The following is a 4,120-nucleotide window of genomic DNA, read 5'->3' as shown; positions in this document are numbered from 1 at the left end:
GATACAGAGTGTAGTTCTTGATCTAAATAGGTGGTTGAGGTAGATGATTTGGAGTGGACCGACACCCCTTTCAGTCATACTGCAGTGTGATCAACTGTGGTTCAGTGATGTCAATGAAGGCTTTCTGGTGTTAGTCTCATGTGCTTATAAATATTTTGATAGATGCATATGACAGTAAGAGAAATGGAAATTAAGAAAATACAATAGTAAATTCTCCAGCTGAGTCTTATGTTGCTTACTTTATTTTTTAGAGTAATTGATTAAACATCCAGAGAAATGGACACCTTCACCTCTAGGAGCACATTCTTCCTCATGGGATTCTCTGATGTTAGGGAGATCCAGATCTTGCATGCAGTACTATTTTCGCTAATTTACCTGGCAGCTCTACTGGGAAATCTTCTCATCATCACCCTTACCACCAAGGATCATCGGCTCCACACCCCTATGTACTTCTTCCTGAAGAACTTGTCCTTTCTGGATCTCTGCCTCATTTCCATCACTGTCCCCAAATCCATCATGAATTCTCTAATGAATCACAACACAATTTCATTCCTTGGATGTGTTTCACAGGTCTTTTTCTTCTTTCTCTTAGCCAGTGCACAAGTAGGACTACTCACAGTCATGTCCTATGACTGCTATGTTGCCATCAGCCATCCTCTCAGATATGACATTATCATGGGCCACAGAGCCTGTGTGCAGATGGCCACCACTTCCTGGGTCAGTGGAGGTCTCAATACAGTTCTGCATACAGCTTCTACCTTTTACATACCCATGTGTGGGCCTCCTGAGATTCATAAGTTCTTCTGTGATGTCCCACAACTGCTCTCTCTTGCCTGTTCATATAACATTGGGGAATTAGTAGTCATTGGGCTCAGCCTAGTGTTAGATTTTTGCTGTTTTGTGTTCATTGATATTTCTTACATTTATATATTCTCCACCGTGCTGAGGATGCCCTCCAGAGAAGGCAGACACAAAGCTATCTGCACATGCTTGCCTCATCTCCTTGTTGTGACTTGATTTATCTCTTCTGGCTTTTTTGCCTATTTACATCCCTTACCCAAATCTCCATCACTCTTAGACATGCTAGTTTCTGTATTCTATACTGTGGTGCCACCCACCATGAACCCCCTCATCTACAGTCTGAGAAATAAGGATATGAAGATGGCACTAAGGATTTTGATAATGAACACATACAACCTATCAAAATAAAGAGTTAATATCACAGACATCATGATCTATGTATTCACTGACATAATTATATGAACAATCTGTTGCATAGTCTGGTAATAACATTGAATATGTAGAGTACAAATTTTCCAAAAAGTCTCATTGTATTCATTAAAGTGCTACTAAGAAACATCCTCCTTGTCCAGATCAAGTGGATGGCAAAACCAGAATGGTTCAACTTGGAACTGGAAAGATATATGCTGACTTTATATTTGTCATACTAATGGGAACTCCTTTTCCTGTGACAAATGCTAAATTGGACAGGATACTGGACATAAGAGATAAGTTTGGCTCTCCCAGACAAACCAATTGTATGGTAACTCTTAGGAAAAGCAGTATGTAATATGCCACATGACATAATATGTATAATGCATTCTCAAATGAAAGGAAATAGACAAAGGTAAGCAATATCTGCACAGCATTGTGAATGTATTATATGCCACTAAATTGTACATGTTCAATGTTTAATTTTAAGTTATGCTGATTTCACCTCACCAACAAGGCAAAAGAAAAAAAAATCTGTTGTCCATCTGTCTTCCCCTTTTCTTTCTCAAGCCTATTATATGGCATTTTCTGGCATCACTTGTGTCCTTGAAATCTAGTGAGAAAACACAAATATACAAAAATTCAACTTTACTATAAAGAAATACATATGTTGTAGTAATTTTTTTTCAAGTCTTTACTTAAATTCCAGTTACTTAGCATACAGTATAATATTAGTTTCAGGTGTAGAATTTAGAGACTCAACATTTATATACAACAACCTGTGCTCATTGTAAGTGCTCTCCTTAGTTCCTATCACCAGTTTAACCCATTCCCCCATCCACCTCTCCTATGGTAAACATTAGTTTGTTCTCTATAGTTTCTTGGGGGAAAAAGAGAAGAAAGCCAATAAAGCATCACTTAACTATAGAGGGCTTATAGTAATATTAAAACAAGCTCCAGGTTGAAAAAAAATTGATAAACCCTTAGCCAGAATTATCAAAAAGAAAAGAAAAAGGACCCAAATCAATAAAACCACAAATGAGAGAGGAGAAATAACCAACAAACAATTGCATGAGAATATTATGAAAAAATATGTGCCAAAAAATCAGACAATCTGAAAAAAATGGATAAATTCCTAGAAACATATAGACTAACACAAACTGAAAAAGGAAGAAACAGAAAATGTGAATGAACCAATGCCAGCAAAGATATTGAATCAGTAATAAAAAATCTCTCAACAAACAAAAATCCAGGGCCAGAGGGCTCCATAGGGGAATTCTAACAAATATGTAAATAAGAGTTAATACTTATTCTTCTCAAACTATTCCAAAAAATAGAAATGGAAGGGAAACTTCCAAATTCATTTGATGAGCCCAGCAGTATGCTGATTCTAAAACTAGACAAAGACCCCACTAATGAAGAGAATTACAGGCCAATATCCTTGATGAACATGGTTGCAAAAAATATCGATAAAATGCTAACAATTCCAGCAGTATATTAAAAGAATCATTCACCATGATAAAGTGGGGTTTATTCCTGGGCTGCAAGTGTTGTTCCATATTCGCAAATCATAGGATGTGATATACCATATTAGTAAAAGAAAGGATAAGAACCATATGACGCTTTCAATAGATGCAGAAAAGGCATTTGACAAAGTACAACATCAATTAATTATAAAAACCCTCAACAAAAAGTGAACAAACCTGAACATAATAAAGGCCATACCTGAAAAACCTCAGAGCTATTAAATCCTCAATGGGGAAAATCTGAGAGCTTTTCCTCTAGTTTCAGGAACAAGACAAGGATGTGCACTCTTACCACTGTTATTTAATATAGTATTGGAAGTCCTAGCATGACAATCAGACAACAGAAAGAAATGAAAGGCATCCAAATTGGTAAGTAAGAAGTCAAACTTTCACTGTTTGTAGATAACATGATACTCTATATAGAAAACCCAAAAGACATGACCAAAAAAAAAAAAAATTCCTAGAACAGATACACAAATACAATAAAGTCACAGGATACAAAATCAGCATACAGAAATCTGTTGCATTTCTATACACCAATAATGAAGCAGCAGAGAGATAAATCAAGGAATCAATCCCATTTACAATTGCACCAAAAACCATAAGATATCTGGGACTAAACCCAACCAAAGAGGTAAAAGATCTGTATTGTGAAAACTATAAATACTGATGAAAGAAATTGAAGAGGACACAAATAAGGAAAAGCATCCCATGCTCATGCTATGGATTGAGTCCAAATGTCCATTGGTTGATGAATGATAAAGAAGATAGTGTGCATATATATATGCACATACATACATATACCAGTACACAGTGGAATATTACTCATAAAAGAGAATGAAATTTTGTGATTTGCAACAATGTAGACAGAGTTAGAGAATATTATGCTCAGAGAAAGACAAATACCACATGATTCCACTCATATGTGGAATTTAAGAAACAAAACAGATGACCATATTAAAAAAAAAAAAGGAAAGGCAAACCAGGAGACAGAATCAACTATAGAAAACAAAATGAGGGTTTAACAGAAGGCAGGTGTTAAACAGATGATGGATATTAAGGAGCGCAAATGTAGTGATTAGCACTGTATGTAGGTGATGAATCACTAAACTAGTTTCATGTGTACAATTTAGTTATTCAAAAGTTATGTACAGCCACTTTGGAAAACAGTGTGGAGGTCCCTCAAAAATTTAAAAATAGAGCTACCCTATGACCCAGCAATTGCACTCCTGGGTATTTACCCCAAAGACACAGACGTAGTGAAAAAAAGGGCCATATGCACCCCAATGTTCATAGCAGCAATGTCTGCAATAGCCAAACTGTGGAAAGAACCGAGATGCCCTTCAACAGATGAATGGATAAAGATGTGGTCCATATATACA

At 36.1% G+C, this 4,120-nt stretch overlaps 1 pseudogene; it reads left to right on the top strand.

Moving 5' to 3' along the window:
* The first annotated feature begins 276 nt into the window (after positions 1-276).
* On the top strand, positions 277-1,209 carry LOC114202005 (olfactory receptor 14A16-like; annotated as a pseudogene).
* Positions 1,210-4,120: the final 2,911 nt, after the last annotated feature.

Source organism: Eumetopias jubatus, unplaced genomic scaffold (assembly GCF_037043125.1).
Source record: "Eumetopias jubatus isolate StellerSeaLion01/CBP00866 unplaced genomic scaffold, mEumJub1_p1.0 scaffold_5, whole genome shotgun sequence".
Classification (NCBI taxonomy): Eukaryota; Metazoa; Chordata; class Mammalia; order Carnivora; family Otariidae; genus Eumetopias; species Eumetopias jubatus.
This window is presented reverse-complemented; position numbering and strand designations above follow the sequence as displayed.